This window comes from Myotis yumanensis, unplaced genomic scaffold (genome assembly GCF_028538775.1).
Source record: "Myotis yumanensis isolate MYYU_CA2020_CCGP unplaced genomic scaffold, mMyoYum1.0.hap1 SCAF_13, whole genome shotgun sequence".
Classification (NCBI taxonomy): Eukaryota; Metazoa; Chordata; class Mammalia; order Chiroptera; family Vespertilionidae; genus Myotis; species Myotis yumanensis.
Genome location: NW_027223764.1, coordinates 25,091,151 through 25,105,774, shown reverse-complemented (window position 1 = coordinate 25,105,774; position 14,624 = coordinate 25,091,151). Strand labels below are relative to the sequence as shown.

General features: G+C 45.2%; 1 protein-coding gene across 3 annotated transcripts in view; it reads left to right on the top strand.

Annotated features, from left to right (window-relative positions):
• The first annotated feature begins 2,713 nt into the window (after window positions 1–2,713).
• Window positions 2,714–14,624, top strand: part of PCGF5 (polycomb group ring finger 5) — a 111,948-nt gene continuing 100,037 nt past the window's right edge. For all 3 annotated transcript variants that reach the window (XM_070432722.1, XM_070432721.1, XM_070432719.1), the window contains exon 1: window positions 2,714–2,751. The gene's annotated coding sequence lies outside the window, so the exon portion shown is untranslated. The remainder of the gene's footprint in view (window positions 2,752–14,624) is intronic.

The following is a 14,624-nucleotide window of genomic DNA, read 5'->3' as shown; positions in this document are numbered from 1 at the left end:
GCAAACCTTTTGAGCTCGGCGTGCCAGCGTTTTGAAAAACCCTAACTTAACTCTGGTGCCGTGTCACATATAGAAATTTTTTGATATTTGCAACCATAGTAAAACAAAGACTTATATTTTTGATATTTATTTTATATATTTAAATGCCATTTAACAAAGAAAGATCAACCAAAAAAAATGAGTTTGCTTGTCACCTCTGACACGCGTGTCATAGGTTCGCCATCACTGGTTTAGAGGGACAATATGATAGTTCTGAATCCCATTGCCTCCCATAGGAGCCTCTCATCTCTGTCAGCTGAAGAAGGCTGCCATCCTGCCCAGGAAGGGGTAGGACAAGCAGAGGTGAGAAGAGACTCAATGGGGAAAGGAGGTCAGGAGCATTACATGTGCGCACAAAGAGAAAAATGAGACCCAGAGATAGGACAGTAAGAGAGAAAAGGGAAATATACGGGCATCATGTTAGAGATGAGGATACACGGTAGAGAAGAGAATAGATGGATAAATGGAAGCAAAAGGGCAAAGAGGAAAATAAAAAGTTTGTGTTGCCCCTGTAGGCTCTGAGAAAAGAGTCCCAGAGTTAACCAGGTGCAGCACCCACGCTGGGAGGACTAGTCACTTGCTACTGCTCTCTCAGACCCATTCTCCTTTTCCTGCTCACCTCTGTTTGAGAGGTTGACCCTGCCTTCTGGCATCTTGTCCATTGGCTTCTCCTGCTTTCTACCACTGGGTGGCCCTGGAGGGTTGGAAGAAGTCAGGGGATTTCTCCCACTCAGCTTTGGGAGGCAGCCCCAGTAGTAGATGCATTTCCTCCCAAGCTCCAACTCCCATTGGACAAGCCCTTCATGGTTCTAGCAGCCTCCTTCCCTTGTCCCTCCAGCCCTAGGGGAAGAGATGAATCCAGTACTTGCTAACCTCAGGATTGCCTCGCCTTACCCTGGTTACACTTCCAGTTCTTTCAACTCCTGTGTAGCTAAGTCACTATTGAATTGTCTGGGCAAGAAAACTTTACTCTCATTTGGATTCACCCTCAGAGTTCAAAGACAACTTTCCCAGTGGAAGTAGCATGTCATGAAAGAAAGGAATCAGCCATCCCAAGTCAGGACGGGTCAGGGTCCACTTCTCCAGTGTCTGATTGGACAGTGACACTGTCAGAGTTGAGGGACTCCGAGCCTAGAAATTATCTATAAAATGACTGGGTTCATGGCCACGCCTGTCTATTCCTTCCCGATTTACTACGTATATTCACTTTCATCATTTGAGCCTTAACTTAAAGAACATCTCAGTTTTATTCCTCCCAGGTTATTAAGTGCCCACTATGTGTACAGAGGGTACATAGCTAAATGTGATGGGGAGACACAGAGACATAGAAGAAATGGAGGGCATTCTCAGTTTTTTAAAGTGTTTGCTTTTTGCAAAATGAGGTTCGTGAACCCTCTATCAGGAGACCCTCTTGATAGACTGGAGTTTTTCTAGTCCCAGCAGAACTGCAGACATTCAGACAATTGCATTCTTGCAGCGTTCATCTCTCTCATCTTCAGAGCCCTGTCAAAACCGGGCTCCTGTGTTTCAGGACCCACGGACAGTGGGGGCACAGAGTGGGCACACGCCTGACCTTCAAGCCAATTGATGCCAGCCACAGGGGCATTCTGCGGGTGAAGGTGTGTGTGTGTGTGTGTGTGTGTGTGTGTGTGTGTTGGGGTGGGGGTGGGGGAGGTCGGGGAGGCTGCACTTCTTAGACATGGTGAGTGTATGAGCCTTTGACAGGTGGAGGGAGCCCTGGGGTTTTCCATTTCCTGGCAGAGAATAGAGTGGGATCAAAATCATTTGTGGAAGGTCAGAGGCATCTGATGAGGTGTCTGAAGACCAGGCTTATCGGGGTGCTGGTTGGGCAGTAGAGAGGAGACGGCAAGGGAGAGGCTCAGCCGTGGGGACTCTGAGACTAAAGGATTGGGGCTTGAAGTCATCGGAGGGTCTTGAGCACCAATGAGGCAAGGTCACTTGGGGGGTGGCAACTTTGAATGCTGGGGGGTGGGGGAGGCGGATTGCAAGCAGAGATGCTGGAGACGAGGGAAGGAACTGCATCCCCCAGGGATGGCTTACACGGGAAGCCTCGGCGTGACCATCGCCCAAAGGGCATATCAACATTTGAGCTGCCTTTCCATCCATTCAAGGGCACGTTTCCTCCGTTTGGGGGTGGGGGTGCCCCTTCTGCGGTGAGAGGCTACGAAGTCTCCAGCGTCGGAAGTTTCTAATTTCTCCCTGCCCATCGGCCACTACAGGTGGGCAACTGCAAGCTCTGGGCAAACGTGTGGCTCCACTGCCGCCGCCGCTCGTCCCCTCCAGGCCCGGGCGCCGCCGGGGGCCGAGCCCAGCAGGGCGCTCCCGGAGCTGCGCGGCGGCTGCTCGAGGAGGCCGGGCGGCCGGCGGCGAGAGGCTGTGCCCCAGTTTGCGTCCAATCAGGTTGTGCGGACTGTGCCCCGAGCCGGGCAGCAATGCGTAAACAAACCCGCGGCAACTCCTCCGCCCCCTCCGCGCTCGCCCTGCGCCCGCCGCCCGCTCCGCTCCGCTCCGCTCCTCGCGCCCGCCCGCCCGCCGGGCCGGCCCAGCCCCCGCCCCGCGCGGCTCGCACCCCCGCCGCCCCGCCCCGCCCCCGCCGGCGCGGGCTCCCTCACCTACCGCCCCACGCGCGCGCTCGCTCGCGCACCACGCGCCCCGCGCCGCCCGCCCGGATCGTGGCCTCTGGAGAGCGAGGTAAGGGCGATGCGCGGGGAGCCGGCGGCTGTTCCGCCCGGCGCGGCCCGGGGAAGTTTCTGACGTCGCTGTTTCCCGCTGGGTCCGGAGGCCCCGGCTCCGGGCGAGCCCGGCGGGCAGGAGGGGGCGGCCCGGCTCCCGGGGGTCACAAGTTGCCCAACCTGACATTGGTGCGGGCCGGCGGGCGGCGCGGCGGGACCGGGCGCGGGGCGGGCGGAGGGAGGGCCCCGAGGAACTTTCTCCTCTCGGAGGGCTTCCTTCCAGCCGCGGCCGCGGCCCCGCCACCGGAGCGGCCGGCTCCCGGGCTGGAGGGAGACCATGAAATGTGTTTGAAGAAGCTGACGCAGTTGGTGACGCTCGCGGCTTCCTGACGGGGACCGGCCACAGCAGCAGCGCCTTCTCCGAGGAGGGACCCGCCGAGTCGCCGCTCCGGTTCTTCCCCCGCCGGGAAGCCGCGCTCCCGGGCGCTTCGTGCGGGGGGCCGGGGGCCGGGGGCGCCAGCATCTGGTCCCGCAGGGGGACGGGCCCGGCAGCGCGCGTTGCTTCCGTTCTGATCCGCTCGAGTTATTATATAAGATGTCACGGAGAGGAAAGGGGCGAGCGGGAGCGCGTTGGCGAGGAGCGTCGGCCTGCCGCGCGTGGCAGGAGGGGCGGAGGCAGCCGGGAGGGGACCCACCTGTGCGCCCTCCGCGCCCCCTGCGGCGCGGGGTGGGGGGGGCCCAAAGGGGCGCAAGGACCTGCCCGCTCTCCTCCCAGACCCGGGAACTCGGGCAGCGGCCGAAAGGCGCCTTTTCTCTCGGTCGCCCGGCCTGGGTCTACACGTTGCTGGCTCCGGGCGTTTGCACTTCGAAACGTGTATTTAATATGAAGGAAGCTGCGTGTGCGGCCGTCACAGGACGCTGGGGACGTGTGGCCGCGAGCTCCGGAGCGGTGCATGAATCATCGCCCCGCGGACCCAGCGCCGATGATTCATGCGGGGAATGTACAGGCGCGCGTACCCGTCGCGTGCCTCTGACCCGCGGACAGCGGCCCTACTGCAGCGGCGGCGCCTGGAGGGGCGGGGCAGAGTTCCTGCAAAAGCGGAGCGGGTTTATTCTTTCGCCCCGTTCACGATTTGGGGAAACTTTGGGGGTGTTAAGGTGCCCAGATTTCCCAAGGCTTGTTCCACGTTCCTGGAAGGGTTACAAAGACTCCACCTGGCTGAATTAATGAGTCGGCGGAGGAGCGCTGATTCGCTGCGGGGCTGGGACCTGTCTCATTCAGTATTTGGAGAGTATCAAATGAGGTAGTGGGCTCTGAGAGAATCCTTCTAGTCATTGCCTCTACTTACGTACCTCTAAAATAATTAGCAACTTTAAAGGTAGTGGCTGTTAAAAGAAAAGTAAGTGGCTCCTAAGTAGAGAAGTCCTACTTAAAGATTTAGGTGGGAGTTTGTGTGTGTGTTTTGGGTTTTTTTGTGGGGTTTTTTTTTTAGGGTGGGTGGGTGGGGGTATTAATAGCCAAATCCTAAAAGTTTTCCATTAACATGAAACTTGATCATTGTGACCTCCCTGAAAGACTAAAGACTCATCCCCATCCCAACCCACCCCTGTGAGATTAAGAATAAAAATTTCTCATCACTTAGGACTTTACTTAGCAAGGCCCTCTTGATCACCTTAAGTAGCTTTATTTCCTTTTCTCCATAGTATTTCATCGCCATATGAAATGATTTTATTTAGAGTTGTTCTTTAAATCCCGTTTCTTTGCATTAGAACGTGAGCTCCACTCTGCCAGGAATCTCTTCGCCTGTTCTGTTCATTGCCATGACTACCACCAAGCACTGTGCATGGCACATGTTAGGCGCTTAGTATTTGTTGATTAGTGAATAAATGAGTTCTTTTTTCCTGATTTCTTGGTAGAAATATCTTTGACAGTTGAAATTCAGTGACTTTCTGCGTCAGGCTCTAAGAGGGTACCGCTCTAACTTTTTTTCATCCAATTTTTTTGATTGATTGGTTTCCTCCTTTGTGCTGTGTTAACTTACAGCACAAGATGGGTTTTGCACATCACCTCCTAAGATGCTGAGTCTGAAGAAAGAGAAGGCATGTGGAGCCTTGTCAAGAAGAAAGTGTGTTACTGGATAAGTCAGTGATGATGATTAAAAATATTATATGTGCTAGTTGAAAAAAAGTGAGGATATTGAAATGAAATCTGCAAAGTCAAGTTCTCACAGTAGTGTATGTTTCCACTAGTATTTAAAGTATTGATATTTCTATAGTCTCCTCTTCCCACTGATTGTGCACCAACCCCAAATTTAGCTGCAGTTTGGGGAGGTCCATAGCAGGTAGAACTTATGAAGTACTAATTTAACTAAACGAATACAGGATTTACATCTCTGCAGAGCTCTTAACTCTGCTTTGTTGTTGATGTCGCTAACTTAACTCCACAGAAGACTAGATAGAGGTTATTTAACATTATATTTCAAACATCTTAAGTGGATTGTAAAGACTTAAAGCCATAATAATAAGCCAATGATATAACGGGAGAATTATTTGACTGTAATGCTTAATACTACTTCCTTAGAGGGTAAACTTGAGTAAACCTGATTTTGTGATACATACTAAACTTGGGAAGCATATCAGTCTACCTTAATCTTGTAGCAGTATTTTTAGAACTCAGTACTTCCAAAGTCACTTCTAAAGAAGGTTGGGCATCCAGCAGTTCCCTTCCCTTAACAGTGGCTGTGGTCACTTACAGAAGCATAATCTCAAGAGTGAGCCCAGAGATAATAGAAATGTAAAGCTGAAAAAGACCTTGAAATTGCTTGGCACAAGTCATTGCTTTTTACCAGCTGCTTTCTGAGGAAACGAAGACACAGTGAGATGACTTGCCCAAGATGCAGGGTGGAGATGAGAACCAAGGATTGTCCCTGAATCAGCCAGAGCTCCCATAGGTGGAGGAGGAGTGATTTCTACCATTAGTTGATAGAACTAATGGTATAGTTAAGAAACCAATAAGAATGCACAACTTTCCTGTCATTTTAGTTTAAATAAATTGATTATGAACTCTCAGAGAATAGAACTATATATTATTCAACTTTGTACCCTCCCATGTGTCTTGGACATCTAGGGGCTCAAGGAATACTTGTTTAATGTGGTAGGACAAACAGTGTGTTTAAAATGGAAAGTATACTTAAGAATTGAAAACATGTATCTTTTCCAAGTTGAAGAGGTTTTCTGACAGAGTCACAATGTTGGCAGTAATTAGCCTTAGAACTTTTTTTCTTTAAATATATTTTATTGATTTTTTACAGAGAGGAAGAGAGAGGGATAGAGTTAGAAACATCGATGAGAGAGAAACATCGGTCAGCTGCCTCCTGCACACCCCCCACTGGGGATGTGCCCGCAACCAAAGTACATGCCCTTCACTGGAATAGAACCCAGGACCCTTGAGTCCGCAGGCCAACACTCTATCCACTGAGCCAAACCGGTCAGGGCTAGCCTTAGAACTTTTATAGCAATGAAGCTACTATGGAGTTTTCATGCCTCCAGGATTTCAAATAAAATGGTTTACAACGTACAAGTGTGTGTGCTTGCTTAGCATAATCACTCGCTGGTGGAGAAACAGTAGGAAAGACACCTGGTAGGTGTTGCTCTGCCACAGTGTTTAATTAGAAAAGTCTAAACTTTATAGCCAGATAGAATTGGGCTTGAAGCTCAGCTCTGGCCCTATCAGACAGGGCTGGCTCTCTCTAGCGAGTTACCTAACTTTTCTGAGCATTCTCTCATCTCGAAAGAGGATGGATGTAATACCACTTACCCTGAAGGATTGTTATAAGAGTGGGATAACGTAGGTAAAGTGCCTGGTGTACACTGGGCCCTTGATGAATGGTAACAGCTATAATTACGATTTCTGACTTATGTGATCCTGGGAATAGCTTAAACTCTCAAAGCTTCAGTTTTCTTACCTAGAGAATTGGTGGTTGAGATGAGGGGGTGGGAATTAAATGATCTCTAAGATTTTGTCCATCTCTATAGTTAAGAAACCAATAAGAATGCACAACTTTCCTGTCATTTTAGTTTAAATAAATTGATTTATATTGATCTAAGAAGAGTAACTACAAAAATAGTTAGTTTCTAGGCATTCCTAAGAATTTAGCATAATTAGTTTTGGTGATATTAAGTACATTTTCATTATTTTATGTGCTATATAATGGATACAAAGTTAACTTAATATTTCAACCTCCCAGCTTACATACAAGGCAGTATAAGGAGTGTACAGTTTAATAAGTCATGGGTACCCTTTCTGTGAGAGGCTTGTAGGGAGCATAAGAAAGGAAACCAAAAGCTGAATTACATGAAAGAACTGGTAGAGTGGCATAGCAAAAATGCTTTGTGATTTCAGAGAAGGAAAAATTGGAGAAGACTTAATTACGGAATCTTGAGCAAAGCCGTAAGGAATTGGTAGGACTTCAACTGGCAGTGATGTAAGGATCAGCCTGTATTAAGACTTGAAGGATATCCAGAAATGGAGGGACAAAAACCTGGGGACAGGATAGTGGGACAGAAGGCTACATGGCAGGGTTAGGACCATATTGTGAACACCTTGAATGCTGGGCGAAGGAGCCTGTTCAGTAGGCAGTAGCTAACCATCAAAGGTATTTGAAGTGGAGGGAACAATGTAATTAAAGCTGTGCTTTGAGAAGATTAATCTGCATCGGAGGAGCAATGGGTGGTCCCAGTTAGGAAGCTATTAAAATAGTCTCCAGAATAAAAGCAGTGAGAATCTAAATTAGGGTGGGGGTCAGGTGGCTTGGGTGTGACACTGTACAGGTAAATGCAAGAGGACTTGTTGACAAATTGGATGAGGGAGAAGTCAAAGACTGAAACATAAGAGTAACTTTGGATGGAGATGGCAGGAATTGAAATGGGAAGGGCCACTAGTGAAGGCACCGCAAATAGTGTGCAGTCAGCAATGTTTGTATAATTAATGCGATTATAAGTTTGAATTTGGGTATGTTAACGTTTTGTGTCTATGGACAGTCCAGATGGATGGAAGAGCCCTGGCTGGTTTTTCTCTGTGGATAGAGCATCAGCCCATGGACAGAAGGGTCTCTGTTTTGATTCTCGGTCAGGGGCATGTACCTTGGTTTCAGGTTCAATCCCCAGCTCTAGTCGGGACACGTGCGAGAGACAACCAGTTGATGTGTCTCTTCTCACATCAGTGTTTCTCTCCCTCCACCCCTCCCCCATTTCATCTCCTCCCGCCCTTCCACTCTGTCTGAAAACCAATAGAAAAATATATCTTCGGATGAGGATTTAAAAAAAAAAAAAAAAAAGAGGAAGAGTGAAGGACATCCTTATGAAGAGGGATGGTGAAGCTCCCCTGGTTCAGAGTGTGAGGGGAAGAATAAAAGACCAGCATAGGACCTTCGATATCCACTGTTTGTATATCTAGAGGGGGAGACAGACAGAGGCTGATAGGATGCTGAGAAGAAAGAAACGAGAGGAAAGCAAGGAAGAGATTGGGTTAAAAAAAAAAAAGGTGAGAAAGGAGAATTTGGAGGAGGCTGATAGGGTAGAGGGGCTGAGATTGAAGACTGGGAAGAAGTCATTAGATTTGTCAATGAGACCATTGACAATCACCTTTGAGGTCAGGGTCAATGGGCCAGTGGAGACAAAAGTCAGCTGGTACCTGAGGAGTGCCTGAATGGGAAGGAAACGGGGGGAGTCCGGGGGAGTCTGTATAAGCTATGATTGGACTGTGAAAATCTGAGAGGACAGTGACTTCAGGCAATGAAAACTTTCTTAAAAACCAAAACTATAGTGAGTCTCGAGAATGTTGTATCTGTCAGTGGAGAGGAAGGAACTGAAGACCAAGAGAAGGAGTGGGGAGGTAATTCATGTACCAGGCCCTCCGCAAGTAGGAAGGACAGGAGCAAGATAGGGTGGCCAGACATCCGGATTGCCCAGCAGTCTCGGTTCACACCTGTTATCCCAGTTTAATTATGTGGTAATATTTGGAGAAATAATGTCCATTTTTATTCTAACAGAAGACCCCTTTTTGAATAATAAATTATTTGATGACCCTGGTCATGACACAGATAAAGTAATTACTCATGAAAAAACAGATGTGGCCTGGAAAGAAAAAGAGGTTAAATGAAGGCAAAGAGAAACAGATTTAGAGAGGAAAGTTGGAAGCTGGGAGGGATGGAGGCTGCCTTTTGAAGTGGGTTGGTTCCTTTCTCTTGGGAAAAAAAAAAATAATAGAGTGGACTAGTTGATTTGCTGAACATAAGTTGGGAGTGAGAGGTAAAGTTGGGAGGTGGAGGAGAGTGGGAAGGGTTTAGAATAGCTGTGGATTTATAAGTGATAGGGACCCAAAGGTGATGAGGGCCTGACAAGTTGCTAAAAGGCCTTAGCCTTGATAGAGGGGGTCTTCCCTGTATGTATGGCTTTCTCCAGCAATACTCAAAAAGTTGGACATGGAGATGGTGTGAGTATCATGGAGACTGCGAACTCCATATGGGTGCTCCGGTAAGTAAGAAGGCAAGTGAAACCAGAATGTTGATGGTCTGGGAGAATGAGCAGGAGATGTGAGATTAGAATGTGTAGTGAATGGCTGGTTTCTCAAGAACAAGGAAAAGAGAGAAATGGGAGTGTAGAGGGATGATTCTGAGGCTAGTGGCAAAGGGTATGAGTATCTTACCCACAGAAAACTTTCAGAGTATCTTATCCTCATGGAGGGATCAGTTATGAGCAATTATGTAAATTCTAAGTGTGGCTGAATTTGAGGATGGTGAAGTGACAAAGGCATGAGGAAGAAGGTCATTGATCCTCAGGATCTATGAGGCCAAGGTGTTAAAATGATTATATATCAATGTTAGTGTCTTTTAAACATGCTGGAATACATTTATTAGTAAAGCCTTTCTGAGCTTTTAGACCATAGAGTGGAAAGTACCTTAAAAATAGGGAAGTTTTTCCTTCATTGAAAAGATGAGGAAGCTAACATCTTTTAAAGACTTTCTGGAAAGATTGCAACTTACCCAGATTACAGAAACGTGGCAGAGCTGTTTCTGGGAGGAATCTGAACCACAGTTTCGTATTCCTCTGTAGGACAGTAGAAGTAATTAAGGTGCCCACTGCACAGAGTCTTAGAAAGCTTCCTCGCCATGCAGCTTGCCCACGCCATTGTTTGTGGTCCTGGAACTCCACCGAGGGGAGTGGAGGAATCCAGTCCATGTGTTCAGACTGCCAACCAAAGGCAGGTGATGGCATTTCTGAGGAGGACCCATGAAAAGCACCAGTTCTTCCTCACCAGTCAAGGAACAGATAAGAACTCAGCCAATAGACAAAATGTTAACTTTATTATTGATGAAGGTTAGATCAGAAAGCATAGCTTGGTGTGAAGCCCAAAATAATCTCATGCACCATCTACAGCCTAGTCTAGTCTTCGATTCTACTTGATGGGAAGTTTGAGTCTTCGGAGCAGAAATCCCCAGGTTTCTGCCTTTCACTGTCCAGGTACAGAGAAAGATTGAGGCCAAACAGCTCTCATGGCTAGTATATTTGATAGAAAAACTCCATCCATTTGAGAACTGAGAAACAGAGCCATGGCTGTCACACACCAACCAAACAAACTGCTCCACCTCATGGGGAAGGAGATGGTGTAGGGCAAGCAGACAGGAGTGGATCGGGAATGTGCCTCCTTTGGAAACTGTGCGAGGGGAAAGAGGCAATTGTTCCCCTGAAATATAAAGTTAGTGACCACTCCCTAAGCTTCCTGTTTGCATTTGAGTTAAGCAAACTTCTGAAACAGCAGGTGAATTTTTATTTTAACTAGAAATGAGGGTAATGACTCAGAATGGTTAGTTCATGACTCAGCTTTCATAGTCATACCCAGTGAATCTTCCCTTCCTTCCAGGGAATGTCAGGAGACACACATATGTCATAGAAATCACCAGCTTTGATATTGTGTTGTTGAATTCAGAACTTGAAAGTTCTTTCTCCTCATAAAATATTTAAGGAGCCCTTATTGGACATGGGACGCTTGGAACCAGTCCTGATTCTGTCACTATTAGTGACCTTACTAATAACTATTCAGTGCCTTCGTTTCCTCATCTGCAGCATGGGAGAAAATAATACCTGTTCTATTTCCCAGGTATTCGTTGTGAAAGCTCTTTGCAAATAAATAGTCTTATGCAGAGGTATCAATATTACCTTCAGGGATGCAAGGTAAACTATGGAGTTTAAGAACTCTTTTAATTAAAGTGTTTCAAATAAAACAACTAAGATGACTATTGAAGTTTGGTGGGACTCTTGTTCAGACACTTAAGGGTAAATCAGGGTGACTTTTCTCCTTTTACCTCGGTCATTATGTCTAATAATTATGGCTAAGTGAGTTGAAAGCCCTGTGTTTTCACAACAAATGAAATTTCTGCCTTTTCATTTATTTCTGTTAACTGTTCAAAGTCTTTTTAATTGCCTGGCCAGTGTTGCTCAGTGGTTGAGCATCACCCTATGAACTGGGGGGTCACGGTTCGATTCCCAGTCACGGCACATGTCCAGGTTGTGGGCTTAATCCCCTCAGTGTGGGGCGTGCAGGAGGCCGATCATCATTGATCTCTCTCTCCCTCTCCCTTCCTTTCTGAAATCAATAAAAATATATTTTAAGAAATATTTTGTCTTTTTATTGTAAAATGTGACAAATATATAACTTCAAAAATGTAAATGTAGCCGAAACCGGTTTGGCTCAGTGGATAGAGCGTCAGCCTGGGGACTGAAGGGTCCCAGGTTCGATTCCGGTCAAGGGCATGTACCTGGGTTGCGGGCACATCCCCAGTAGGGGGTGTGCAGGAGGCAGCTGGTCGATGTTTCTCTCTCATCGATGTTTCTAACTCTCTATCCTTCTCCCTTCCTCTCTGTAAAAAATCAATAAAATATTAAAAAAAAAAGAAAAAAAAAAGAAAATGTAAATGTGCAGTTCAGTGAATTATTAAAAAGTGAACATCCATGTAACTACCCACCCAGCTTAAGAAATATAACATTTTAATCTCCCCCTCCCCTTAGGAATCGCTTTTCTTTGTTAGATACATGGTTTTCTTCTCAGGGAGGTCATGAGTAGTAGCCAGAATATGTGCTTTTGAGTGGAATTAGAGCAAAGGTATAATATTCGGGGGGGTTTTCTTACTTTTACTCTGTAGTTATTTCTTGTTTTTATAACTATGAATTTGGTGTTTAGGACAAGTCCTGGATTTTTCAGCCTTCAAGATCAAAATCTTCAGGCTAAGAGTCTTCACTTTTGTATCCTCTGGATGGGAGCGGAAAAGTTGTGATTCTTTGGGTATGAGAAAAGGCCTCGTGCTTAATTATTTTTTAAATGTTCTGATCATCTCTCCTTTGCCTATTCTTGGAAGCAAAACAGCTAAAACTCCAATATTGATGATGACTTTGTGCAGGAGTCAGACGCCTTCCTGGAAAGTACTTGAGCACTATCAAGGCAAATACCTTTCAGCACAGACCACCACAGACTAGATATGAAGTGGAAAGAAAAGAGTCAAGGAAAACAGCTTTATTGCATGAAAATCTGTATTTTCTTTGTTTATTTATAATCTAATGTTCTAAATTCTACCATCTTTTAAAACTGAAAGGGTTAGTAAATCAAAAGTCTTTGGGGGCACCCAGAAAAAGGTTTTCCTGATACGTGTTTTATATTAAAAAAGAAAATGATAAACATTGAAATAATTGGGAAAGTACTTTAGCTAACCTGGTGTGTCTGTAAAAACAGAAAAATTACGCATGTTTAAAAACTTGGCGAAGGCTCATCTTTTGGGGCAGTTTCTGTGGTTGTAAGATTTAGTTATAGGGACTTTAGATTAGAATTTGGTGGACTGAACATGTGTTTACTGTCAGTCCATCCCGAAACACCACTATAGAAGTGGTGAATCTGAGAAGAGGCAACAGCAGATGGGAGGTGCCAACCAATTTTTGAAGGATGCAAAGCAAAGAGACCTGGGGCAGCTGACTTAGTGTAGTAAAGAACGTTGATACTTAAGTGCCCTTAAAGAAGGAGGGTGGGAGTGGATACTGGGAAGACACAGCCAGTTTATTTCCCACCCCCCCACCCCCCCCATCTAAGAAAGGCTCTGGAGTTAGAGGCTTTGAAGTGGGGCATAAAGCTGACAATAAGGAATTGATTGAAAGTCTGTAAGTGGAACCGCACCCTCAGTTAACTTTCCCCATCGCATATGAAGGTGAAGTCCTTGCCAGAGATGGGACATTTTTTCTCTGGAGAAACTGAAGTATATGAACGGTATCCCATTCATTTAGGGATACCAAGCAACAAAGAGAGAATGGGTGAAATGCTCAACTGAAAACAGGAACTTAATGAACTTATATGTATACCAAACAGTGAGACCCTATGCTCTTTTCACCCATCCTGATCTTAGGATAGCTAAGTAATTACCTACCCAGGCAGGATATTAAAGGATTCCTCTCTGAATAAAATGAAGACTCTAGAGAAAAGTCCTGTAGATACTGACACAATAACAAAACTGACTTACTACCCATTCTTCCTATAGTGAGCCCGCTAATCAACAACTCTACTCATTCTATTCCATGAACATGGAACTTGCAAAGAGTTTTTTAGTGTCTTACCCTTAAATACAAATAGATAGCCAAAGAATATGAGACATTTAAAGAAAGCATTCCATTTTTTAAAAAGACAGATATCAGAACAAATGAGAAAAAAAAAATCATGGAGGAAACAGACTGCAAGGAGAAGAATAAAAGTGAAAATCAAAAGCAACCTGCATGTAATTAATGCAATAAGACAGGGCTGTAAAAAAGTAATGAGAGAATAACAGTCTGGGAAATTAAAAGTAACATGACAAAAAAAATCATTGGAAGGACCAGAAAATAAAGTAGAAATAAAAGCAAAAAGAAAGAGGCGAGAAAACAATAGAATTAGATTATCAGTTTAGCAAGGAGTATATCATACTAATAAGACTTCCTGAAAAAAAAACTACAGGGAAAAGTAGATGCAATTACCAAAGAAGTAATGCAAGAATTTTCCTACAATTGGAGGACATACATTTGTAGGTTAAAAGGATTCACAAAATAGCTAGGAGAATGACAAAAGATCCACACCACCAATCTATAAGATATACCATTGCAAAATTTCAAGATACAAGGTAAATGGGAATATCCTAAATCCTGTCAGGGGTAGGGGGAAGATGGAAACTCCAGATCACATGCAAAAATATTGGAAATTGAAATGGTACCAGATTTCTTAACACTGGAACCTGAGGACAATGGATTAATTCCTTCAGAATCCCAAGGGAAATCATTTGCAACCTAGAATTTTCAACACAAATTATCAATTGGAAGATAAAAACAAGACAGTTTGAGGGCATGAAAGGTCTCAAAATTTATCTTTATTCATCATTTTACAGGAAACCACCAAATGGTATATTTTACCAAAATGTGGGCATAAACCAAGAAAGAATAATAAGTTTGATTCTGGAAACAGGGAGTCAAACATAGGAAAAAAGCGAAAGAGAATTTTAGGATGACAGCAAACAGAAATTTCAAGATGATGGTAGCGCAGCAGTCCTAGAGAGAAGCCAGTCCAGATCAGAATAGGGGAAGATCCGCCAGGAGTTTCCAGATGAAAACAAAAACAAAACTGATTGACAATCTGATCCATTTGACCAAGTGCAAAATAGTCTTCAGAGGGGCTTTCCAGTTCCTCGTGAGCATTTGGGATAAATTATTGTTCCAGAAAACCTAGTAAATTAAAAAAGGATGATTATAAACTCTAGAAAAACAATAGCACAAGAAAAGACATATAGAATGAGGTTGGATTCACAGATAATATGTACATGGGTCATAGTA